The sequence below is a fragment of the Sander lucioperca genome, chromosome 21, assembly GCF_008315115.2.
Source record: "Sander lucioperca isolate FBNREF2018 chromosome 21, SLUC_FBN_1.2, whole genome shotgun sequence".
NCBI classification, from domain to species: domain Eukaryota; kingdom Metazoa; phylum Chordata; class Actinopteri; order Perciformes; family Percidae; genus Sander; species Sander lucioperca.
In genome coordinates, this window is record NC_050193.1 from 15,278,886 (window position 1) to 15,306,575 (window position 27,690).

Consider the following 27,690-nt stretch of genomic DNA (forward strand, 5'->3'; position numbering starts at 1 on the left):
CATTCTGGGAGCGTAGGGCTCTAGTGGGACAATAAGGTACTAAGAGGTCCTCAAGATATGAAGGAGCGTGGCCATTTAGAGCTTTATAGGTCAGAAGAAGGATTTTAAATTCAATCCTGGATTTTACAGGAAGCCAATGGAGAGAAGCTAATACAGGAGAAATATGATCTCTTTTCTTAGTTCTTGTCAGAACACGCGCTGCAGCATTCTGGATCAGCTGGAGAGTCCTAAGGGACTTATTTGAGCATCCTGATAATAAGGAATTACAGTAGTCCAGCCTGGAAGTAACGAATGCATGGACTAGTTTTTCTGCATCGTTTTGAGATAGCATGTTCCTAATTTTAGCAATGTTACGAAGGTGAAAAAAGGCTGTTCTAGAGGTTTGTTTTAGATGGGCGTTAAAGGATAGATCCTGATCAAAAATAACTCCTAGATTTCTGACAGTAGTACTGGAGGCCAGGGCAATACCATCCAGAGTAATTATATCTTCGGCTAATGAGGTTCGTAGGTGTTTCGGGCCCAGCACAATAACTTCCGTTTTGTTTGAGTTTAACATCAGGAAATTGTAGGCCATCCATGATTTTATATCTTTAATGCAAGCTTGAAGTTTAGCTAGCTGGCTGGTTTCGTCTGGCTTGATTGACAGATATAATTGGGTGTCATCCGCATAACAGTGAAAGTTAATTGAGTGTTTCCTAATAATGTTGCCTAGAGGAAGCATATATAAGGAGAATAGAATTGGTCCAAGCACTGAGCCTTGAGGAACGCCATGGTTAATTTTAGCGTAATTGGAGGGTTTATTGTTAACATTAACAAATTGCGATCGATCAGAGAAGTAGGACTTAAACCAGTTTAGTGCGATTCCTTTAATGCCAACTAAATGTTCCAGTCTCTGTAAGAGGATGGTATGGTCAATAGTATCGAATGCAGCACTAAGATTTCGCCCAGAACATCGCCTCGGATTAGGGCGACACCAAGACCTGGGTCTTGGGTGCAGCTGTGGCTATGGACCTGCTACACCCTGCTACGCTCTGCGATTCCCTGCAATGCCCGGCTACGTCCTGCTGCGTCCACCGCGTCCACCCATGCTCTGCTGTGCCACGCTACATCCTGTACCGTCATAACCCCAACTGTCAGACACCGCCCACCAAGAGTCTGGGTCTGCCGAGGTTTCTTCCTAAAAGGGAGTTTTTCCTCGCCACTGTCGCAATAGCCACTGCTAATGCTTGCTCTTGGGGGAACTATTGGAATTGTTGGGGCTTTATAGAGTGTGGTCTAGACCTACTCTATCTGTAAAGTGTCTCGAGATAACTCTTGTTATGATTTGATACTATAAATAAATTAAATTGAATTGAATTGAATTGAATAAGATCTAGTAAGACAAGTACGGAGACAAGTCCTTTGTCTGATGCAGTTAGAAGGTCGTTAGTAATTTTCACCAGTGCCGTCTCTGTGCTATGATGCTTTCTAAATCCTGACTGAAAGTCCTCAAATAAGCTATTGCTATATAGAAAATCACATAACTGATTAGCGACTACTTTCTCAAGGATCTTGGAGAGAAAGGGAAGGTTAGATATAGGTCTATAGTTGGCTAAGACCTCAGGATCGAGGGTGGGTTTTTTCAGTAGAGGTTTTATCACAGCTACTTTAAATGACTGCGGTACATAACCTGTCAATAAAGACATATTTATCATATCTAGCAATGAAGTGTTAACCACGGGTAACGCTTCTTTAAGTAGCCTCGTTGGGATGGGGTCCAAGAGACAGGTAGATGGCTTTGCTGAAGAGACCTTTAGCATTAATTGTTGAGGGTTTATAGGATAAAAGCAGTCTAAGTATATGTCAGGTCTAGTCGTTCTTTCTAGCAGTCTGTCAGTTAAAGGTGACCCATTAGAGGTTGAGGGCAAGAGGTGATGAATAGTATCTCTAATTGTTATAATTTTATCGTTAAAGAAACTCATGAAGTCATCACTACTCAGAGCTATAGGAATAGATGGCTCAATAGAGCTGTGGCTATCTGTCAGCCTGGCTACAGTGCTGAAAAGAAACCTTGGGTTGTTCTTATTTTCTTCTATTAGTGATGAATAGTAGTCTGATCTGGCCTTTCTTAGGGTCTTCCTATAGGTTTTCAGACTGTCTTGCCAGTCTAAACGAGATTCTTCCAGTTTGGTGGAACGCCATTTACTTTCAAGTTTGCGCGAGATTTGCTTTAATTTACGAGTTTGGGAGTTATACCAAGGTGCTAGTTTCCTTTGCTTCATCGTCTTCTTTTTAAGGGGAGCAACAGAGTCTAAAGTAGTCTGTAGGCAGGCCGTAGCACCGTCTACGAAATTATCAATTTGAGAGGGACTAAAGTTTACATAAAGATCCTCTGTTATAATACGGCACGGTAATGAGTTTAGTGCTGTTGGAATATCTTCCTTGAATTTAGCTATAGCACTGTCAGATAGGCTTCTAGCGTAGAAGCTTTTATCTAATTTCGTATAATCGGGTAGTAAGAATTCAAAAGTTATTAAGAAGTGGTCTGATAATAAAGGATTTTGCGGGAATACTATTACGTCTTCAATTTTGATGCCATATGCCAGCACAAGGTCAAGGGTGTGGTTAAAACAGTGCGTGGCCTCATGCACACTCTGACTGAAACCAGTTGAATCTAGTAGTGAGTTGAAGGCAGTACTAAGGCTATTGCTGTCAACGTCCACATGGATATTAAAATCACCTACAATAAGTACTTTGTCTGATTTTAGGACTACACATGATAAAAACTCTGAGAATTCCGATAAAAATTCAGAATATGGACCTGGTGCTCGGTAGACAACAACAAATATAATAGGCTGTACTGTTTTCCATGTTGGATGCTGAAGATTAAGAACGAGACTTTCAAAAGAGTTATAATTTAGTTAATTAAAGGTCACTCAAACTAAATTCATGTTATAATTTTACTCCTTGATTCGTTTTTTTCATACAGCACAATGCTCTTTAGCAGTTTTGATGTTGCAGCATCTTTAAGTAAAACTGCAAGAAGAATTCTTAGTAGCCAATGCTCTTGAATGCATTGTTACACAATATCATGTGTCTTTAGTCACATAAATGGAAACTGAGATAAATAGAAACCAGAAACAAAATCAGTTTGAAGACATGTTGTGTATTTTATCAATGTGTGAAAGTAGCAATGCTGCAATATAAAATACTACATTACAAGTAAAAATTCTGCAATAAAAATAGTACAGTAAAAGTAAAAGTACATACTGTTTAAGTAATATCTGCAAATTCTACCTAAAATATCTAAAGTAAAAGTACTCAAGTAAGCAGCATTTAACAGTTATAGTTGGTCGAAGTGGAGCTAACTTTAAGTATTTTATACAGCTACTGTTGGGTAGTTTAATCTGTAACATTACATCATATTCTATAACTAATTATATGTATTATATGTAAATCTGTAAAGTACAGTGACAGACCAGGGTAAAACAACAAAAAGGCATTCATAAGATGCATTTATAGTTGTTAGAGTTACAGCAAAACATCAAGATGAAGTATTTAAGGTAGGATGAAGTTTCAGGGTGGTCTGTACATGAAAATACATGAGAATATGATCTCATCTAGAAAAAGAAAGGCATTGCAATCTGTATCTGTTTTTCTTTAACAGCAGATGCGGCATTTGTGGCTCTAATACTGGAAGGGGAGGAATTGGGGCTCAAAATTTCTTTGCACCCACAACAATATAAGGTGCAGTGAATTAAAACTCATGCCAAGTGATAGTTTTCATATGTTGTTAGTTGTTGACTAGAGTTCAGTTGACTTTTCTAGAGAGAAAGAAGTTAGCAGCCCATAGTAACAGGCAGGAAACAGGTGAACATTGACTAATGTTTATGTTAGGCCAGCCATCAGCTGTAATAACTGTTAGATTATGTGCCTTGCTCAAGGACTCCAGCACAGTAACACACTGAGAGGACGCCGTAACGCCACAGTTAACAGCAGATTAGTAGGAGATACGCTGGACCCTCTGAGGTCTAAGAGACGACAACACATTGCTTATATTTAGCTGTTACATGACTAATGCTTTATGTCTCTCACTAGCACCAAGTCTTGGGTTTAACAGCCTCTAGTGGAGAGTTGTGGCAAACAGGCTGCAGTTGCTTAAACAGTTACATTAAGGTTAAAATTAAATTAAAGTAAAAATTAAATTCCATGAATTCCAAAGTCACAGTTAATTGGCATTCTTGTACTATGAGTGGATATTTATTGTGCGGACAGGTTGAACTAAAACACAAAACAAATAAAAATGGACACAATTACTTATACACCCCAAAGAGTGATTTGTAAGGTGACATTGTTGCTGCATACAGTTTGTACTGTTTCTATACTTTGTATTTTTGCGGTTTGCTGTCTCTTCACTCTCACTCTGTTTCATGAAGTGCCAGGAGGAAAGCTTGCTCTGAGAGAAAGAGTCTATTGGTGGCAGATGTTACTGAGGCAGTGATGGAATGTGTGTGTGTGTGTGTGTGTGTGTGTGTGTGTGTGTGTGTGTGTGTGTGTGTGTGTGTGTGTGTGTGTGTGTGTGTGTGTGTGTGTGGCGGTGTATGCAAATTAGTGCTGCTTTTGTATTTCTTAATCCTGTATGGTATTTAGCATTTGTAATGTGTCATGACAACGTGTGTGTGTGTGTGTCTGTGTGTCTGTATGTGTCTGTGTGTCTGTGTGTGTGTCTGTGTGTCTGTGTGTCTGTGTGTCTGTGTGCACTCCTGTCCTGCCTGGCCCTGTCTGTGATCGAAACTGTGTGCAGAATAACAATGAGCATCTCAGGCTACCCAGACTGTGCGTGCGTGTGTGTGTGTGCGTGTGTGCCAGGGGCTAGTATTGCCCTATTGAATTTAAGGACAGATTCTCTCCTCTCCATTCCAGTATGCAGGTCGTCATGCATATTTTATCCCATTAAAACATTACTGCTCAGCATTTCCAAAACCGGTAATCTTTTTTTTTTATTCCCTACCTTTGAGTAAGCTATTAGTTTCCCTTTATTTCAATGCACTATAAAAATCTGTTTGCAGAGACTTGCAGAAACTCACTCAAGATACAGTATGTGAACTAAATCATCACTGTGCACATTTAGTCAGCTTTATTTTTTCATTGTGATACATGTGCGAGCAGTAAGTAGCAATAACATGTAAATTGATGTAAAAGTTCATTCATGGCCTTTGAAGCTTTCCTTGGGAGCTTTCAATCATATGTCATGGATTTCCTCAACTAAGGTTTATTTTCATGAAATTGCAGAAATTTCCATTTTTTTCTGAGCACTTTAAGGACTCCTCATTCATGTTGGCTTTAAACTTGACGTGTGAGTGTTAAGACTGTATTCATTATGGTAATACGTGTAAAACCACAGTTGTGGTCCAAGATCTAGTGTTTGAAAAGAAGACATTGGAGACAGAGGTAGATGGATGGATACAAATAGAAACAGAAAGTGGGACATTCTTTATACAAAAAAAAAGCAGTAGAAAGATCAAATCAGAGGAAGATCAACAGAACGACAAAGGTGGAAACACCTAAAGTGATCATAAGTGATCCAGTTGTGGTGTGAAACATGTCTTATGTGTGCGTGTGACTGTTCAAACCAGCCACCCCTGCCCCTCTCCCTCTTTGTCACTCTGTTGATTTGTATTTAAAACACACACCAGAGGGCAGACTGGCAGCTGTGCTGTCTAGACACCTTATTTATGGTTGTGTGTGTGTGTGTGTGTGTGTGTGTGTGTGTGTGTGTGTGTGTGTGTGTGTGAGAGAGAGAGAGAGAGAGAGAGAGAGAGAGAGAAAGAAAGGTCCTAGGTCACTTGTGGCCACACACACACACACACACAGTATTTACCTACAGCGTATCTTCCTTAAAACGTGTCTGATTCGTGTTCGTCTCCAGTATTTGTACGCGTGTGTCTGCTGTTGTCCATTTGTGCGCTGTTACTTGCAACAGATCGGCCAGTAAGAAAAGATGTACCAGTGAGTGTAATGTGTTTGTGTGATGTCTGCATTCCTCTGTACTCATGATTGGGTGAGTGTGCAGCATCCTGTTTAATCAGCATGTCCAAGGCGATGGCTCATTAACATGCAGAGGGGAGAGAAAAGAGGGGTGGTTATGGGAATTATGTAAATTGGCGTGCTGTCTTGACATCAAAATCAAGCAGGAGCAACATTCTGACACACACATACACACACACACACACACATTTATATACACATAGCTTATATTAATACTGCACTGAGCCACTGTGACATTGATTAGTGTCTGATGTTTGTTTTTGCCTATGTAGCTGTATTTCATGACAACAGTAATATCCACCACATGTCGCCTTATTGGAGGGTGTCGTGTTGTTTAGTGTTTGATGGTAAACTGCTGTGGATGAAAGTGTCAACCTAATGGTTAAAATATGAATGTGTTTGGTGATATGTTTGGTTTTGCCCTATCACCACTTGTGAGTGAGACACACAAAAGAAAGAGTCTGAGGATGTAGAAGAAAGAAGCTGTGTGTGTGTGTGTGTGTGTGTGTGTGTGTGTGTGTGTGTGTGTGTGTGTGTGTGTGTGTGTGTGCGTGTGTGTGCGTGTGTGTGTGTGTGTGTGTGTGTGTATACATGTGTATGTGCGTGCGTGCACGTGCCTGCCTGCCAGACTGCTGGTGTGAATCAGGGAGTTGATTGTCCTGCACCCATTGATATGGAGATGGAGAGGGAAGAAAGGAGCGGTGTGTGTGTGTGCGTGTGTGTGTGTGTGTGTGTGTGTGTGTGTGTGTGTGTGTGTGTGTGTGTGTGTGTGTGTGTGTGTGTTTCCTGCTGTAGTAGAATTAAATCATAAACATTTAGGGTGTTGTAAAAAATCTAACACACTAGTTAATTGTATCCTGAACTAAATTAAATGATCACAGCCACAACAAATTTGGGATGCAACAAACAAAGCATGAATGAATTAAATGCAGAATTCTGTCCCTGGACCCTGGTATATCAACATCCACTCTTTTGACATTGTCTCATGTCTCTGTAATTACAATAAACACGTATCCAATAGCCGTACCGTCTAACATGTTCACAATAAAACATGAGGTGAATTTAAAGATCAATGTGCAGAAACTTGGACAAGACAAACTTGGACAACAAGGACAAGACAAAGGATGTAGCATAAGAGAATTATGTAAAGATGAATATGACCAAGGGCTTTAGATACTGTAACTGATATTATGTGATGATAAAATATCTGTTGGTTAAACACTTTACATCCCCAACTACATAACCAGAAATGTTGCTCTGGTTTTTGATCTAAGCAGCGCTGTAGAAGCAAACAGCATTGGGCTGAAAGAGAAAACCTCCAGTATCACCTGGATACTCTGCTGTCTTTAAGCTAGCAAAATCCCCTTTAAGACAATGGAACCTCAACATTGCTGGGTTCGCCTTTCTGTTGAGGTAATGACTTTTAACATACAGTCGGAGGCCTTTGTATTGAAAAAGTTGGTTGGTACCTGAGGGGGCTTTTGTTATTTAAAGATACTACCCGTAAACATGGTCATCCTAAATATGCTCTTTTAGCATTACAGCATGCATTTCAAAGCATTTCTGGATGTCAACGCATGACTTACTCTTCTTGTCATTTAGTAGCTTAATTGTAAATTTAACAAACTTAAAGGAAATAAAACTCACTTCACTTCAGCTCCCCCTCCCTCCCCCGTGTCTTGATTTTTTTCTCTCACACTCTCCATTTCTAATCTCCAGTCGTTTCTCACTCTGCCCTCTGTGCTCACTGAGATGTGAAGTCTGTAGAGACCCTTCCCCCTGTTATTCCCTCTTCCTTTTGCACTTCTTTTACGTCTTTCACTCTCTTGCTCTTTTTCTACCTCTCTTTCTCTCCCTTGCTCACACACTCGCACACTCTCTCGCTCTCGACATGTCATTGCTGGTCTTTTGTTTCTAGCAGAATGAGAACCAATTGCCGTTTGGCACTGAGCCAAAATCCAAAGACATGGGAAGGTGAGCACACACGCATATACTTGTATACACAGAGTGAGAGAGATTCTCATTCATTTTCAAAGTAAACCCTTATTGATCCAGGAAAGTCAAAAACGGAGTAGCCCTCTCATCTATCTATCCATCTGCCTGTTCATCTAGAAATTGCAAACTTAATGTACTTATTCAGGCATCATTTTATGAACATTATTCCTCCAAATATCAGTTTATTAAGACTGGAGTGAATAAATGTCAGGTAGTGGTATCTGTGGTATCTGTTGTTGATGACACACACACACACACACACACACACACACACACACACACACATGTCCAACTGACGCTATTGATCTGTTGATATTAACACCCCACTTGAAGCAAGTCATGTTAAAGGTACTTACTGTGAAAATAATGAGAAAATGTCATTAAAAGTGTCACAACACCTCCCACACATTTTAGGTGGAGATCAGGTCTGACTAAGTGCAACCTCCATGTCATCAGCCTGGTGGCTAACATGGTCTCCTGGTGCTTTCTGAAGAAGTTCTCATCTTTAAAAATCGCACAGATAAATTAGATCATTGTGAGGTATATGTGCAGAATTAAAGTGGAATTAAATAAAGCAAGTAGACGCACAACTCACTTTCTGTGATCTCACACATCTATTCTTTGTCTGCATCACTGTTATTTAGGCTACACAATATAACGTGTTTGTATTGATGATAGGACTAAAGTCAGATTAAGGTAAGATTTTTTTGAGGGATCAGAAAATCAACATAGACAGGTTTTACTCCAAATAGCTTGCAAGCATTTTCTCAACCTTCTTATTTTGCTTCCAAGGACATCAATTTAGAAATGGATGACTGGGATTACAAGTCTACTGAAGACTTGGTGCAGTAGTGCACTTATAGGAGAATTTCCGACAATGTCCTCCTCGGGTCATGGTGTGTGGTTTAGAAATGTTGTTGTCAGGTTAGTCTGAGGGAGCCTGCTGTGGAAATGTTTGTGTTTGGGCTGACTCTAACTCTGTAATGTTATGAATAAGTCATGCAGACAGAAACTCTACACACACACACACACACACACACACACTTGCATAAACACAGAAGAATTCCTGTGGATACACGACACATACTTTTATCCTCCCCCTTTTTATACACGTGTGTGTGTGTGTGTGTGTGTGTGTGTGTGTGTGTGTGTGTGTGTGTGTGTGTGTGTCTCTCTCTCTCACACACACAATCACACACACACGGGGTCCTCTTCACTGATGGTGCTTAACAGTCAGTGTGTTTACATGCAGTGTTAAAAAAAAAAAAAATTATATTTGGGTTAAGGCATGCATGTATACACCTTACCCCGGTAAAAATCAGAGTTGTCATTACCCGGTTAACAGACCTAGTATCCAGATTTTATTAGAGCTGCTGTGAGTCACTGCGGAGATGAAAATGGGAGACGGAGACAGGGGAAGGAACATTTTAGGGTAATGAGTGTATTTTTAGGACACCACCTAAGTAGGTAAAAACAGCACAGATAGAAATGAAAACACACATCTTTTTTATTGAGGTGAAACTACAACACTACAGTATATAGCTGCTGAATGTCCAGATTGTGATCCAAAAATGATTTAATAGTCTGAAAAGTTCCACCCTTTATGCATAGCATCATATTTAACAGATATGAGTGTGTGAGTGTATGTATCCAGAATGATTGCTGGATCCAGGCAGCCAATCATCCATTTCAGAACGGAGGGAAATAAAAGGAAAAAATATAAAATGAGAGTTGGTCCATCACAATAATCTGCATGGCTACTGCCCATTCAGTGTGTGTGTGTGTGTGTGTGTGTGTGTGTGTGTGTGTGTGTGTGTGTGTGTGTACCTTCCTGTAGAAATATGATGCATTGCATCTGGAACCTGCTCTGGCGTTGCCATGGTAACACCCGTTACGCTGGCAGGCCCCAGTTGTGCACTCAAACACACACACACACAGACCCACACACACACAGACACTTATACTGACACAGTGGTAATGAGAGCTGGAGAGACTGGCAGCATGCCAGGACAATCTACGACGCACACATCCCCCCCATGCACTAGAACATTCTGAGCACACACACACATTCACTGCTCAGACTGGCATGGGGGTTGGGGCAGTGTGTGTGTGTGTGTGTGTGTTGGAGGAAGGTAGAAAGAAAGCGACAAGAGCAAACAAGTTAAATTCCCTTCAATGAAAAAGAGGAATGCTAAAAAGAAAACTATAATAACATCTTCTCTTTTGGAAGATTGCCTTCAATGTCATTACACTTAATTGGCCTCTTTGCAACAAATATAGACAACAGGATAGTGGAATTGGAAAAAAAGGATAGGATAGTCTTCTATAATGGCTACATGTCAGATTTAAGTGAGTGTGTGGAGCGTTGAATGTGATGAAAACCTTTACTGTTGGGTTGAGCGCTCAGTCATTTCTGTCAGCTTCTCTCTGCCTTCATTTCCCCCTCTCATCTCCTGTGTCTGCCACTGTTTCCCCTCCCATCACATCATTCTCCTCTTTGTCATTCACACTTTGAACTGCAGTTACACACACACTGTTTCTCCACAAGAGGTCTGATGGCCTGTCCAGCATTAACAAAAGGCCAGCAGTGGCTCTGTCCATGATAATAGCTCTCAGGTCAGCCTGCGTGCCACACATTGCATCATAGCCCAACAGAGACACTAAAGCGTGCTTTATGTAACAAACTCTACCAAACAATTAGATATTTACTGCCTGGCACACTCCTTACTTCTAACATTTGAAAGCTTAATCCTCCATGAATCAAATACTGCCATTTTCTTTTATTATACTGTATAAACCAATGTTGATCTTTTCCTTTTGTTGAATGATTACCTTGAGGTTGAACAGAATACCTACAGCAATTCAAACTTCAGAAAATTAGAGTTGAAAAAACTATAGCTCGTTGCTGTAGTTTTTGCATACATTGCAAAAGAAAATAACTCATTTTAACATTTTAACGCAACAAACACCACTTAGTTTGGAGTGTATCTGCAGCTCAATTTATTAGTTAATATGAATAGCAAACTCAACAAAGTAGCAAAATCCAAATGCACATCCTAGTAGCTGTACAGGTTCTGTACTAACAAAAACTTAATCAATTACTTTAAATATTTAAACGAGACTAAAGAGTCTGCATTCACACCAAATCAGGCATTGTGAATGTGGGTAGGGGGACCACAGGGGATGCCGAATAAAGTTGAAACAGAATCACTAAAGTTTTCGGCTTCCCAACTCATTTAAAAAAAGAGAGGGGTGGGGAGGGAGGGGAATGGGATGTGAAGCCCAGTCTATCAAGCGGGTTATAACCCTTTCAAGCACAGTCAACCCTGGTTGAGCCCTCGGTGTGAAATGGTTTTAGGCCCAAGGGGGCTATATATTTATCATCTTAGTTTAGTGTGTTAGCATACATTACGTACATACATAGCAAACATACCATTTGCTAACTAGCACTAAACACAAAGCACAGGCGAGGCTGATGGGAAATGGCATTAGTTATGCAGGTATTTAGTCATAAACCAATGTCCAATCAAAATGTGTACTTTTGGACATTTTACTTAAAACTTTGAGCTAAATGTCTTGTTTGAAACATGCTACAAAGTGAAATTGTTACGCTCTATGCTGATCCTCAGGCCTAACATAGATCACATTCATTATACTTAACATGGATTTCCTGTGCTGAATATATCAAGATGTATTATTACTGAACCTCTTCTGCTTCAGCCGAGCTGTGGTGTGACTTCAAATGAGACTTCACTCCATTCAGGGTACAATCTGAACTCATTTCCTCTGTACTTCCTCTGTACTTGTTTACTTTGCAAGGCAGGAGTTTGGTCTCTATTCTCTGAGCAATTTTTGCCTGCTTTATGTTTAAAATGTTTCGTCTATTCTAAGTTCAACTTGGCAGAGATCCAGCTGATATCTGGAAACAAGACAGATTCTCAGTAATTTTAAAGAGACTGACAGATTTACAGTCTGCTTGCAAATGTCTCCCCAAATGAACTACAAACTCAATGTGTTGGTGTGTTTTCTCTGACGTCTATGATACAACCTCTTGAACTGTAGACCCTGATACGGAATAGCTTTGTAAAAGAATATGAATAAATGAATGCCTGTGAGTAGAACCCCAGCTGCTTTCTGTGGTTTAATCAAAACCTGTTGGCAAGTCTGCTCACCAATTTTGCTTGATTATTTTCACAGTCAGGTGATTCCGCTCATTCAAGTAAAGCTAGACACACTGCGCCATGTGTGAAGGACTTTTATATGGACTGACCAACAGAGGCAGCAGTGATTTGCATTCACTGATAGTGAACATAGATACACTGTAACAAATAACGGGATTTTTCTTACAGTAATTGACCGTTCTTCCTAAATACAGTGCAATACTGTAAATGTTGAGGCATTTGAGGAACAAAATATTAACAGCAAGCTACAGTACAATTTTACGGTATAGTACAGTATTTTTTTCTTTTTCAGTAGCCGGGTTGAGTCCGCCCACAACTCTTTTAAAATCATGTGGCATCAAGTCCCCACCACTTCATGAAGAGAGTAATCGGAAAAATATAATATTAAAACAGAGATTTAATACGAAGAAGTACAAAAAATAATAAGAGGAGAAAGAGAGAAAGGAGAGAAATTTTACCCTGATTGTGAGTGACTCTGCTAGGCCAGCACAGAGGTTGACGGCGCGCATCACCTACCTGGCTCACATACTACACGCACACCGCACATCCTCAGCCATCCTGCTCCTAAAGGTAATTTAACAAGGTAATTGTGTTCTTATAACATTCAGCTTTACCCTGAATTTTGTCATTGTGGTTTGAATTTGCATTGTTTTGGGTTTTTTTGCAAGCATGCACCCTAATGTTTTGTCGCCAAATTATCATTAGCTAGTAGGCTAGCTAAACTGTGTTACCAGTGTTAATAGTCACATGCCAAATTATTTGATCTTTATTGCCACATGCTGAGAAATGAATGTCCAGGTCTTAATTACTTTGATAATCTAATACATGCTTTCTCTGTTATTACATTTTTAGGCGCTTCTTGGAATCAACCCCAAGAGGGGAACAAAGGCCACCCAGGGGAAGGTGGTGTCAAAGAGGAAGAGGAGGCAGGTCCATAAAAAGGCAGCTAGTGTGAATCCCCCATGTGGCAACTCTCATCAAAAACTTCTTGGATTTTGAGCAGGGCTTCATGTAGCCGACAAACCATCGCCACACAAGATGTTGGTGTTCTTCAGTTAAGTTCTGATCAGTCAAATTGTGCAGTTCCAGGTTAGTTGTTGATTTGTTGTTCCATTAAATAAAATGTGTTATGACTGTGTTTTTTAACAAATGTATTTTTGTATGGTGATATAAGCCTGAGTAATGTTCATGGTTTTTATGGATTTTAGTTTCCCCAAATGACATTATCTTTATATGTATGAGTTGTGTTTGATTGTTAAAGCCGAATACAGCCAAAGGCCATTTCTTGATGAAGTCATTTTTATATTAAGCAATTTTGAATGGATTATCATTTTGAAATGTACAATTTTGAAATAATAAGTTTTAGACGTGTTATACTGTGAAGATCACATTCAATAGTGCTTTAAAAATACGTTTTACAGTAATACATTGATAATGGAGATAGGAACACTAAAATAACAGTATGGCAAACAAACAGATGACATTATCTTACTGTAAAGCTTTCTATTTATACAACACAGTACCATAACAAACTTTACAGCAACAAACTGTTGTTATAATTTACAGTAGGTACACTGTAGAATTAAGGTAAGAGCAGGTAAATGTAACTGCCATTATTTACTGTAAAGCTTATTTGTACAGCACAGTACCGTAAAATGTTTTACAGTAATAAACTGTCGTTATAAATTACAGTTAGCATGTTGATGAAAGTAACAATCTAAAGGGAGGAAAACACGTTATATTTTGTTTGTTTAATTCATACAAAACCTTAAGCATAGTCACTGAGCCCAGCCAAGAAATAGTCTGTGTCCGGTCCAACTGATTTGGGCATTTGCGTTCTCAGAAACAGCTCCTCCAGGTAATGTCTCGTTATAGGTAGGTCTGCTGTGCATGTGTGAAAGGGGCTTAAGTGAACATGTTGTTCCACTGTTGGTGTGACTGGCCTTTGAATGTAGACAAATGGGCCAAAAGGACATTCTTCTTCTCATGTTTCCTTCCCTCCCCCTACATCTACCCCCTTGCCCCTACGGATACATGCACTTCACTGAATTAACAATATAAGTGTGCCAGGCCTGTCTTTGCCACTTTCATGGACTGATGTTAGCACTTTGTGGGGTGCAGAGCATGTGTCTATGTGATTAAATGTGTAACTGTGTGCATCAATGTCTGTGTGTTTGTTTCTCCGCCCAGTGTCACCTTTCTCTGCACAGAAAAATACGTCCACCAGAGAAGAAAGGCAATGAGACCAGACAATCACTGTACCCTGTGACCACCGATCTGCATGAGTTCCTGTGGTTATAGAGGAGCAACGCCAGCATTGGATCAGTGATATGAATATAAATGAGGGTGGATTTAAATAAAGGGGTACATTTGAATATGTTTTACTGTCACCCAGCACACTTATCAAGACTATCTGCATATTCAAGGCCTTGTGATGGATTACAGGGACAGAAATGGGAAAATCGCCTGGAAAAAAAAACATAATAGTACCTGTTTAAATTGCAGAATAACCTGTATTTGTGCATATGTTGTGTGCACGCAAAACAAAGTCTGCAAGGGTGAATGAAAGTTATCTGTGTGTAAAAAAAAAAAAGAAATCACAGGCAAAACAGTTGATGGATTAGGTTGGTATTCGGCTTGTTTTGTGTAAATGCACTGAGAGCTGAAGAGAGGGTGAATGTTCAGGTAACTGGTTGAGGAGCAGGTGTAATTTTAGCCACAACAAATCCATTTCAAAGCTGGTACCCTGTCAGAGAGAGAGGCAGAGAGGTGGAGAAGAAAAAGAGACTATACAGCTCCATACAGAATAAAGAAAATAGCTACATTTGGTAGATTTTCTGTGCAGTCATCTCTAGTGGCACTTTTTTCAACATAACACAAAGTAATACTGTATAATAATGTAATACATTTGGGGCGCATTTTTATCTTTGTGTATATATATATATATATATATATATATATGTGTGTGTGTGTGTGTTTGTGTATCTTAGTTTTAGAGCTGAGAGTAGAGAGAAGACAGGGAATCAAGGGAGAGAGGCTTTCAAATTATGAGATACTGTGTGGATACCCAGTACATTCAGAGCAGAAAGCAAAATATGGGTCCATCTAAAATGTAGTGGACTAATTGGCATTAATGTCTCTCACTGGCCCATTCATATTTATAAATGTGGGTTTTATACTGGTGGATAAACTGTTTCAATTCATGAAGGCAATTCATTACTTAGAGCAAATGCACTTTAAATCATATGTGTTGCAGAATATCAAAAATTCAAATTAACAATGGATGGTTTTCACTTGACAAGGTCAAAGAAAACACATTGATGGAGGAAAAAAAAATAGTTAAATAAATAGAGAAGAATAAGAGACAGACAGCTTGTGTGTGTGTGTGTTGCGTGCGTGTGTGTGTGGATAATGAGGTTGGACAGGGAGAACATGAAATATGAAGGGGTTGTGGTGATAAGTGTGGACTGGATGGGGGAGGCAGTTTGAAAAGAGTGATGAATGATTTGAATCAGATTTAAAGGAGTGAAGAGGAAGCTGAGCAGCATTAAACTCACTGACACACAAACACAATACATATATATTTTTATATGATGTTGTTTTACAGGCTTTCGAGACACAGTAGTAAGACTGAAGGTATAAATGTCATTTTGATAGGAGCAGTGGCAGGCGGTCCACAGGAGAAATAATGCACTGCATGCACATGAACACTCACTGCAGCACCACGAACACTGTAGCTTAGTAGTGTGCGTGTCTGTACGCAGGACAAGCCTATTACTACTTGACATGCAAATCTCTTTTCTGACCTCCTTCTGTCTGTCAGTCTGTCTGTCGCTCTCTAGCACTCTCAACCCCTCCACATAATCTCTCTCTCTTTTCTCACTAACTTTCTCTTCCCTTCTCCTGCCTACTCGCTTTTCCTTTTTCTCCAGTACATTCACATTTCAGTCCGATTTTCTATGCCCCTTTTTCTCTCTCCAGTACAATGGTCTTCCCATTTTTACACGCTCCCTAACTCCTGCAGCTGCAACTGATCACTGTGACCTGTGTGTATGTTCCTGCAAGTTTGTGTGTGTGACTGTGGTTTAGCCAAACCTACAAAAACAAGCAGGGAAATATAAAACATTACATCCCATAAAGTGTTGTGTGTGTGTTTTCATAAATGTGCTGTTAGCTTTTGAGTTGGTTGTGGGTGTGTGTGTACACAAGAACCCAATTGCATAACTTTATCAAAGCCAGTGCTGAGTCAGTAAATGTGGATGTTTACCCGTACGCATTCTGTTTGCCCAAGTAACCAGCATCTATTTCCTGCATTTGAACATGTCTGTATACACTGCTCTGTCTGTCAAGGTTACTTGACTATTACCAAACCCAAAAGACTACACTGCCCTGCTCTTCTCCCAGTAAACCTTTTCATGTGTACACTTAGCTTCACTCAGATTCATCATTCATTGTGACGAGCAGCGAAAAACTACTTCTCTGCCCTTTCAAACACACACACCACGGTTACTATCGGGTATTTGTTTCTGGGACATTAAAAAATAAATAGTAAAAGCTTAAAATATAGTTTTTGTGGAAATTCACCATTTTTACTCATGCTGGTGACCTGACTGTGGCAAAGCTGTTTTGCTCTATTCTGTACTGTTCTATTCTTCTCTGCCTTGCTTTGTTCAGGTTTTTACGCTTGCTGTCTCTGGAGTTTTCTGTTTTGTTACGGTCTACCCGCTTAATCTAACGCTAGTTTGCCTCAGTATATTGTGATGCATGAGTGGACACTCACGGAACAAGCAAGACAAACTCCCAGTTCTAATGTGTACTGTAGTTGACAAATGTTTTAACTTCACCAAACTTTGAGTTGGGGTTCTGTCACAACTTCACCTACTGGCAAGGTAATAAAGAAGGGAGACAATCCTAAAGGTGAAAACTGCATTAGCACCTGTAACATATAGTACAACTTTTTAAAGAACCCAATTTTTTTTTAAAGTGAGATTACTTTTAGATAAGACTATACTATATACATTGGTGGAAGAAGTATTCAGATCCTTTTCTTAAGTAAAAGAACCAATACCACATTGTAAAAAATACTCTGTTACAAGTAAAAGTCCTGCATTGAAAATGTTACTTAAGTAAAAGTATGTAAGTATCATCAGGAAAATGTACTTTAAAGTAAAAATATTCAATGCAGGAAAATCTTCACATTTTAGAAACTGGAAACGAAAACAAACAGAACAGTTCTGTCAAATACCTAATTAATCGGCTAATCATTTCAGCTGTACTTGTAGGTCTATATATTGTTGGGTAGTTTAATTTATAATAAAACATTGTATTTTACAAACTACATGTGTTTAGTGTGTACAAATCTTAATTTGTTAAGTAACTAGTAACTGAAGCTGTCAGATTAATGTAGTGGAGTAAAAGGTACAATATTTCTCTCTGAAATGTAGTGGGGTAGAAGTAGAAAGTGGCATGAAAAGTAAAGACTCAAGTAAATTTGTACTTAAGTACAGTACTTGAGTGAATGTACTTAGTTACATTCAACCACCGACTATATATAGGTAAAATGTGCTGCTACAGTGCCTTTACAGTCATTCCCCGGCTGCAATGACAGAAACGCTGAGAGCGCAGATGTGGAAGACCCGAAAAACAATGCAGCCACCTGGGCTTTTTGCTTTCCTTGCAATCTACCAGTTAAGTTGTGGGATTGGCAGTGAGACCCACGACACATTTTTTATTGATATAGTTGAACATGGTAAACACTATACCTGCTTAACATCAGTGTGTCATTGTGAGCATGTTAGCATGCTGACATTTTCATTTAGCTCAGTTTCAGAGGTGGGATGTTTTATTGACTCTTTCATACAGTAAACATCCTCAATGTGTCTAACTCATTTTTAATTATGACTTGACAGCTGGACAATAGGAAGTTCAAACAAGTGCATGAAGGCAGGAATAAATCCAAATATCAGAAATAGGGACAATAAATTAAATATTGTCCCATTTGGAGGCCAATTATAGCTGAATTCCCAGTTGTCACAAACACATCCTCAGGTATCTATTGGGCAGTATTTGTCAACAGTCATCTAGTACTGAGAGGTTACCCATTTGCTTATATGTTGTAAAATGTAATCTCCCTGTCTTTGATACCTGGTCAATTAAAATCATTACCTGGCTGTATGAACTCACTCTCTCTCTCCCTCTCTCTCTCTCCCTCTCTCTCTCTCTCTCTCACAGTCAAATACAAAGAGATAAGAGAGGCAATTTGTGCACAAGGATGGGGGTTGTTTTTGCCATTGGCGGGTCAATGGTCACTGCTTTACACACACATATTGCAGGTCTTTTCTGTAAGCAGCAACGGCCTTTGTCTCGGTAAAACGTTGCAGTTGGCAGATTCCACACTGTATTTGTTTCTCTGCTGCTCCTCTGCTCTCCTCTCCGTTGTCTCTGTCTGTCTCTTTTTAGGGTTATTTTCTTACATAACAGCCAAAGCCATGCATGGATGGCTAAGACAAGCTTGTAAAAAAAAAAAGTAGAGAGATGCTGGAATTCTTCTTGTAAGTCTGCATGTTCAGATAGTATTTGCAGCAGAGATAGTCCTACTACTACTTCAGGCAGTGATATGCGTGCTAATGTGTAAGTATAAATAGCAGTAGCCGTTATTACATAGGCCTACATTACATTGTTATTACAAATATGTTAACGTCTTAAAAAGGAATAAAACGAAAACTATGATTTCGTAAAAAAACATGCTAGTTATCAAAGAGCAGATTTAACCAAATCAAAGATCCAAGGCTTGTGATCAATTTAAAGTTTTTAATTATTTTTATATGATCAAGTGTGATGTGCGTTTGATTTGTTGCAACGAATTCCCATGGTTGTGTGGATATTAATCTCAATTTTTTTGCAATTTTTACGACGTCAAATTGCTAAGTTGTAGCGCACCATTTCTACTCAAACATTACACAGCGGCACACTACATAATTAGATTCATAATATAACTGGAAAGGGTGTTGTTATTTCACTTGATTTCTCCTCTACAAAAGGACAGAAACACAGACGATGGGCTACTATTCATTGTTGTGCTCAAAGACACTTCAGCAGGGTGAATGTAGCCTAGTGTATGTTGATGTAGGGGTTTGACTCTGGATCCTCCGACAGAAAGCCTGTTTGTTCCTACTCCCAGTGAATAAATCATTTATGCTATTGTCTGGAATAGACTATGTTTGAACACCAATTTGCAAACTGTAGATCTTACCGTACTTTCACTTGATATAGTTTATATTTGTGGTATATCTGGCAGTCTTTATTTACACTCTAAAAGAAATGCTTGAATGTTTTTGTCACAAGCTAGCTAATCATGTCTGTTAATAGGAGCAGAAACTTCTTGTGTTACTTTTCAGGATATTCAAATAAATAATGGTATAATTCTGTTGAAATATGAATTTAAAAAAAAATATACCACATCATCACAATACTTTACCATGTATTTTAGGCTATTGGCTATGGCATCAGCTAAATGTTTCTTCATGACTCACAGTGAGGCGTTTTATTGTATTAATAGAGGTTTCTGCCACATGGGACATCACAGGGTGTAATTAAAATGAAGAACAGTCAACAACCTAGAATACACACACACACACACACACACACACACACACACACATATATATATATATATATATATATATATATATATATATATATATATATAGTTACATAATAGTAACGTTTTATGGGTTTATTCATTTCAAGCGGCTGAACTCCTTACCTTGAACATGGTTGGCATGCTTGGCTTTACATACATTACTTCTACTATTCTTTGGCTGTTTGGTTTTCTCAGTCAGAGGAAGTGGTGAATGTGTTTCCTGCTCTATCTCCCCCTCCAGTCAGAGCTGAAGTGAATGCAGAGAGAGAGAGAGAGAGTGAGTGAGAGAGAGAGGAGGGGAGGGGAAAACAGAGCTCAAGCAAAAGAAGGTTAGGCAGCAGCGAGTTAGGAAAATGGCGATCATGCAGGACAAATGCCTCCCCTCGTAGATGCTGCAAACGCGTTGAAATTATTTTAGCCTTACTGCCGGCTTTCCTTTCCACTCTGTTGCACTTTATACTTCAATGAGGTGAGGTTGGTTTTACGCTGTTTTCTTGACCAGAAGACTATTTCGTTTTGACGAGCTAATGTACGCAGAAAGCCGTGAACAGGGAGACCAGACTGGTGTAGACGAGTTAAGATGCCGCTGTTGTTTAGTTAGCCATGACTGAGCTAAGATAGCTAGCCTCCTGTTCGGCTAGCATTTGGCAAGGAGGCTCGCTTGCATTGCGGTTTGCAAACGTAGCTAAACGTTAAGCGCATCGACTGATTAACCAGGAGATAGTATTTTTCTGCAGATGTCTGGCCATTTCTAGGCGTGTGTGACAGGCAAACCGTTTTATTTGTTGGCAGGTTACACCTTAACGTTATGCTAACGCTAACTAGTACGAGCATTGGTTAACCTTAGCTAGCCAAGTTGTGCGTACATATGTCAAAAGAGAGAATCATGTCTTTCGTTCGATATTATTGTTTCTATGGATTTGTTTATCAGTAAACTAACATTGTTAATGGATTTAATGTATAACTGTGTTTATTAAAACACCATAATCGCGCTATTTGAAATAAGACCGGGTAAGTTAACTAGCCGCTTCGTAACGTTAGCTTTAGCTAGAATTAGCAGTCATGCTAATTAGACGACGACGGTTGCGCGGCGGTGACTCCGACTGATTGCCCCAATGTTTGGTGACTTGCAGAGGGGACAGAGTTGGTCAAATGTTCATTACACATTAAAGAACTGGTGTTGAGACGCAGTGTTAATGCATATTTTGGTGTTGAAATTGTGAAGCTGCAGAGTTGTATTTCGCCAATAGTGTTTAACACCCTCTATCGGCAGAAAGACAACAGCTGCTAGCTTACTAGACCTTCGCTCTGCTGGTTTTGCAGTCGTCTTCACCTAACTTTTTACACTGGCCTGACGACGCTGCAGACACTGCTAAATCACATAATAATTGCATCGACTGTATTTAGATGCCGTGTTTTAGGCCATTGCTAGTTTTGGCTGCCCAGGAAAAATACCAGGCTCGAGAGAAGCCATGTTGGTTAAGCTGTAAGTCAGGCAACAGCTGAGATAATGGCCGATCAGGACCCGAGCTGTAACTCTGACCTACACAGACACTCTCCCTCTGTGTCTTTATCTGACACACACACACACACACACACACTTTATTCACCTTGTGTAGACTGAGCTTTAGGGGACCCTGGTCGTGCATTGTTCTGTTATGCAGTTCAACTTGCATTTCAACATCGACTAGTTGAAATACTTTGACTGTCTCACTGTTTCACTATTTGTTAGTGTGTGCTTGTCCTTGTCCTTGCATAGCTTCTGTGGGTGAGGTGCATGTCTTTTGACTTGTGCACCATTCACCATCAATAATTAATTTGAGACGTTTTAATGGAGTCCTGTTAACCATTTCAGGTTTATCACCTGTCTGCCTACACTACCTCACGTTTTTTACAAGGTGTTTAATCACAGTAAACCAACCGAACTGTAACCCTCACATCCAGGATATCTTTTATCTGTTAATTGAGGTTTGTTTAGGTAAATCTTTTATATTCTGAGAGATGAATCTTATTTCTTCTTTTAGAGATTCGGAATTGAAAGCTGTTGCCACCAAAGAAGCTGAAGCATCGAAACAGGTGAGTGTGCCATCAGTACAGTTTACTAATTTTAAGAGCATGTGTATTGCTTTATATTACATTTCTAGCCACTTCTCTTTAGATGATAACATGACCTGTGTGTGTCTCTGTATGGTGGGCTACTAAAGGGGTGTGTGTGTGTGTGTGGGACAGGGGGCAGTGGATGGGCAGCTGCTGCTTATGCAAGCACATGCAGTTCCGTTTGAATTGAATTGGAGGGTCTGGGTTGGTCTAGGCTGCATTGTGCTGAGTAAGCTTTGCTGTTTTAAAATTGCTAAATGAGAAGCCAGAGTCCTAATGTTTTGTGCGTGGAGAGGTGTTTGTGCAGCTCATTGTGTCCATACAGTTGCAGGCACACAATAGAGCTGTGGACCACAACTAGTCCATTAACCCGCTCCAAGGGCCGCGTTTAATCCGTTTTCAGATCCTAAATCTGGTTATAAATCTTGTTTTATTGTGTGTACTAGAGAGCCAACACATCAACTCTCCTCCCATCTCCAAAATTGTATAGTTAGTTGTCGGTGTTTGTTGATGTTGTGCAACAAGAGACCTTAAGCATGCCAACTGCCTTGTTTTGCTGATTTAATCCAGTTTCTGTTATGTATTCTGTAATGTATTTGATGTGTTTTATGGTTTGAAATTTTTTTTAGCAAACAGATATTGTAAGGTATTTTATTATTCTGGTTTGTTTGGAGTTGGTTACTAAAGCCGGTTGATGTCTCACATTTTTCAAATAGCAGCAATTTCTTATTAAATACAAACTGCCACCAGTGCAGTGTTGCTTGAGATCATTTCTCTTTCAAGTCATAGCTTTTTGAAAATACTTCGTCACGTCCTTAAGTTTACGAATAGCATTTGGTGGATGTTTCTATAAAGGGCAAACCACAGTTGATATATTTATACCATTTGTGGCACCAGTGGGGGTTACATTCCTTTTGATTTTGTAGAACAATGTGATGTCTTGCTTTACTTTCACTTTTGGTTGCCTGGCTCATCTCCTTAAATTACTGTTGTCTAAACATGTTTTCATTCTCTAAAAATATCTAGAGTTTTCACAACTGGTTTATGATGTGTTGTAGCCAATGTACACTTGCATAAAATGACTCCATGCTGGAATAGCCAACTTGATATTATCGTGTTTGGAATTTAATACGGCAGTGCTATAAATTCCTACGGTATTGCTACATTGGTTGGGATCAGGTAGTTGACCATTGCCCCTCCAAGCAGTAAAGCCACACCTGCAGATGGTCATGAATCAAATCTGTACAACAAAATGTCTAAATTATAAGCCTTAAAGTATTAATTTTTTTTTAATTTATTATTATTATTATAGTGGGATCTTTATTATACACTCCATCCAGTCACAGGTTGCTTCATGTCAAATGTTCACCTTCTGCAAAAAATGGCCATAAAATCTATTTGCAAGTTTGGCATAGCGGCTTATAAGAGTATTGTCCTATTTTCCTCCATTGTAAACTGCCCACTTAATAGTTACATATTTTGTATTAGCTTGTATAAGCTGGACTGGCTAATAAAGCCATTCTTTTGTTCTTGCTGTAGGAAATACTTGATGCACAGATTGCCCCACCCTCCTCTGCTAGCAGCAAAATTTAATTGGGTTTTTCAGCCAGAATTATCACATTGCCTTTCCATGACCAAAAATTAACTGGGCAGATTGTGAATGCACTGTTGAAACGACAGGTTTAATGCAGCTAGGCTGGAAATGTCACATCGTGCAATGTCAGCATCACAAAGCCTTCGCTGTTGAGCTGTTTTTGACGAGGAGACACTCTTTGTCATTCACTAATTGAGTGATGGCTTTCCTGAACCGAGCCTCAAGTGTTCTGTGAGAACATGCTAATGCAAATTGATGCAAATGATGTGGTGTTAAACATGCAAATTAGCCACGCGACTACCCTCTGGCTTTTGTTCTATGTAGACAGACAAACTCTTGTGAGTGTTTTTTTTAAATGCTCATGTCTATCAGTTTATGTTTGGGTGTGTGTGAAAACGGCTACTTACACGAGGCTACAAATGCAATCAATACCGTGTCTCCTATAAATGTGGAAGTCCTTGCTGACTCTCACTGCATGACTCACTTCAAATATAGTTTGATTATTTTTAAAGTCTTTCAGCTTTCTTTGACAGCCGGCAGAAAAGGGTTCACAGAAAAGGCAAGTGGGTGGCAGTGAAATCTGTTCTACACTGTGAATATCACAAGTATAGAGTAGAAGTAGCTTTTAACTTAACCGAACGTAGCAGACACCCTAAAGTTAATAAAGGTGAAGACAGAGGGAGACAGGTTCAGAGAAATGCACTACCAGGACATGTAGGTGATCTGAAGTGTTTATAACTATTATCTTGCACACCCCTTTGTAGCCAAAATAAAATGTGTATCTGCTGTACTAATTGGACTCTAATGTATTGTGCTACAGAGTTGTACATAACATCACTAGTGACCTTTTACAACTATTTATCTATCTTTCATCTGTCTGCTGCTCTTTAGCCCCCTCAGCCCTCCCTCTGTCTGACAACGGAAAAAACAAAATGTATCTGCATAGTGGTTTCAGCTGTCCAGATTATTCTATCCACTCGAAACACAACAAAGACCATATTTAGAGATGAGATATTTTTGGAAAGCGATTACTTTTCATCAGTCTGGTGATTTGAATGCAACGGTGAAAATGGTGCTTCTGGTGTCATTGAGCCAGGGTGGAGGGGCCAACTTTGAATGTTTTGTTTACAAACCTTAACAGACAAATTCTACCCATTCTGATTTTAAAGAACAATAACCGGAAGCACATGGTTAGCACCTGCACTTAACTCTCAGGTGACCTAGATTAGGGAAGACGGACTTGGGATCAGATTGAGCATGTACTATTACTCGTGTTTTATTCTGCTTCTTTTTAAAGGGTTAAGGAAAGTGCTTACAGGAGAAAAAAATAGATTAATAGCTTATGCATTATTTGTTAGCTTTTAAAGATTGTATGCCTTCATTTGATAGAACAGCTTAGACATGAAAGGGGGAACGACATGCAGCAAAGGGCCGCAGGTCGGAATTGAACCTGCAGCTGCTGCGGGAAGGACTGAGCCTCTGTACATGGGGCGCACACTCTACCAGGTGAGCTACTCAGGCGCCCCTATTTGTTAGCTTTTTAAATGCAGGATAGATAGGGTCTTGGATAAAATTTGCTTAACCTTTTTTATTTTTATTTTAGTAAAAAACAAACCATAAAACATGCAATTGCAACGTTTTCGTTTTCTTTCCCTCCCCCTGTTCTGATTGCCCTGTTTTCTTTATCCCTTCTTTTGCTTTCGGTGACTCGCGGTTCCCCCCTCCCTCTGTCAGCTGTAGCTGTCGGGGGATGGGAAATTGTCGGTCCATTCATAAACAGATGCTGTCCATGGTGTGTATGTGTGCACTCCAGGAGGGCCCCCACCATGCTCTGCTGTCGTTGTTGAACCCAGAACCATCTGCTGAAGCACTTGATGGTTGGAGGAAGGAGACGGGGAGGGGGAAGTGTGGGAACAGAGGGAGGAGGGTGGGGACTGAAGGTGGCAGCAAGAAAAGGATGCAACTGGGTGTGCATCTACAGTTCGATGATAACAGATTAGGCAAACCGCTGTCATTTAACATGTTGACCAGCTTACTTTAGGGACATTTAAGACCCTGTGTGTAGAAACAGATTTTTTTTTTTTTTACTTTGGCAACTTTTGATGACTGTGTCAAATGGCAGTGCAGGCTACTTACCTATTTGTCAGATTGCTGTTACGGGCTTGCCGATTTCAGCTCATCACAGTCCGCAACTGTACCAAACATACCACTAAAACTCAAATGTCCGTCATGTAATGAAGATGTTCAAGGCCCCTTTCTCTCATAAAGATGTCTTATGAACATACAGAACTCTGTAGCATCAGCTCAGATCACTGCTGCTCACAGTAGCTCAATGCTGTTGGTAAGATTTATAGAGTTTTTACTGGGACATGCATTTTGATCACTGTAAATGTACCAGTGTTAAGTGAAATTAAACTGCTTTCTCCTGGCTCGATGACAAATTAGCTATTAACTGATGTCAAGTGGATGCCTGTTTCACAATAATTAATACAGTTTTACAATTTCTGTTAAATTAATATAAAAATATATTTTGTGAAAATGTCAAAAGAGAGGAAAAAGTAGTTTGCATCTTTTATTACATTTTTAATGCATAATCTTCTATCAGCATCTTGTCTTTGACAGTTATAGTAACATTTCAATTTCTATGAGCCACTGTGTCATTATCAAACTAAACTAAATGATTACACATTTAATGTTACAGCCATGGTGTCTGTCTGAGTTGTTCTAGCATCTCTGTACATCTGTCTGTTTATAGCTAAAGTAAGTGTTGTGCTGTAATCCCATTATTGGATTAGGCTGCGCCCTGCAGCTTTCTCCTGCAGGCTGAATGACACTGACTGAGATAGAAGCCACAGTCTGGTTACAAACTAATAAGACACTAATAGGAAGATCTTATTTCTTTTTGGGAGTAATACTATTCTAATCTGTCGAAACTAGTGCACCCTTTTTTATACTTTAAAGTATTAATCCGCAAATTATGACATTGTACACAAATGCCTAATAGAACTTCACTGGGACGTCAACTTCACTCGGACATCATATTGTTCTGCAAAAACACGTTCTGGCCATTATTCAACGCCATTACTCAGGAACAGAAGGGGGGGATTGTGACTATATTTCACATTTGGTCGAATACTAAATTGGTGACACTAATCTTGGGTGCCCACCTTGAAAGTGTGTGAAGCGTCCTATGTTTTGCCAAAAAATACACTTTATTAAATTGCTTCAAGGTCTTAACTACATATTATGAGCCTGGGCAGACATGGATGTAAACTGCAACATTAATGGTGGTTGAAGGCATACAACTGCAAGGTGATATTTTTAGTTTGAGCTTCTCCTGAACTCCTTTTGAACTTTTTATATATATATATATATATATATATATATATATATATATATATATATATATATATATATATATATATATATACACACACACACATATATATATACACACACACACACACACTCTCATTCATACATACAAGTAAAAGGATACTAAACAACAGTTGGTGACATTAAAGAATGGCTTGTTTATTGCTAAGGCCATATGGTCAAAATTAAATGATTTAATAATAATGTCTAACAATAACTTATTTCACTAGTAAATTGCTGTTGAATGACAAAAACAACCACCAGATGGGAAAAGGACATTTACAATAACTTCAAATGCACCACGAGGCTGTAGTTCACTAGTTTCATTGAACGCACCGTCTGTGTTGTTTCTCCGACGGCAGCTGCAGATTGTTACATACTGGTGTTGAATCCTCTACAGTAAAACACAGTCAAACTTTACACTGTTTAGCGTTAGCTGTCAGCATTTTAACCGGGCGCCCTATATTAAAGTATTATTGTCAGTGGACTGGATTATTGCCTCTGCCTCATACAGGCTCTCCTTATCTCCTGTCTTTTTTTTTTTTTGTTAACACTGAATTGGCTATCATATCAAGGTGCTTAAACTTCCATGGAAAGGGGAGTATCTAACACCCAGTGTGGGAAATATTGAGTGATGATGGAGCCAGAGAGAGGAGCTCACGAAACTCAAAACACACAAGCACTATTTGTTTTTACAAGGTAAATAGTTATATATTTAGCAGCCTATATGTGTGTGTGTGTGTGTGTGTGTGTGTGTGTGTATATATATTTTTTTTTTT

General features: G+C 39.3%; 1 protein-coding gene across 5 annotated transcripts in view; it reads left to right on the plus strand.

Moving 5' to 3' along the window:
• The first annotated feature begins 20,106 nt into the window (after positions 1–20,106).
• Positions 20,107–27,690, plus strand: part of LOC116065368 (trinucleotide repeat-containing gene 6A protein) — a 38,869-nt gene continuing 31,285 nt past the window's right edge. For 4 of the 5 annotated variants that reach the window (XM_031320842.2, XM_031320845.2, XM_035996599.1 and 1 more), the window contains exons 1-2: positions 20,107–20,314; positions 21,870–21,921. The gene's annotated coding sequence lies outside the window, so the exon portion shown is untranslated. The remainder of the gene's footprint in view (positions 20,315–21,869; positions 21,922–27,690) is intronic. The other variant, XM_031320843.2, reaches the window with a different exon arrangement.